The sequence below is a fragment of the Arachis ipaensis genome, chromosome B01, assembly GCF_000816755.2.
Source record: "Arachis ipaensis cultivar K30076 chromosome B01, Araip1.1, whole genome shotgun sequence".
NCBI classification, from domain to species: Eukaryota; Viridiplantae; Streptophyta; class Magnoliopsida; order Fabales; family Fabaceae; genus Arachis; species Arachis ipaensis.
This window is the reverse complement of record NC_029785.2, coordinates 3,295,956-3,296,246: the sequence shown is the minus strand read 5'-3', so window position 1 is coordinate 3,296,246 and position 291 is coordinate 3,295,956.

The window sequence follows — 291 nt, the reverse complement described above, 5'->3', positions numbered from 1 at the left end:
CTTCTCTTATTCTTCTATTAAAATTTTAGTAAATTATTTTTTAATATATTTATCTAAAATTAATTTTTTCTAAAATGGAGAAACGGGAGTGAATAAAGTCAATAAACATTGGTATTGAGAGAATATCTTAAAGTATAAATAATGTGCATTGAATAAGGCTATTAATAAAAAGAGACAAGACATTAATAAAGAGAGAGAAAATGTTAAAATATAATTAGTGTGAATGATAGTAAATGACATATTTATCCTTAATTTTAAACTAACATTAAAAAGTGAAAGAGTTTATTAGGA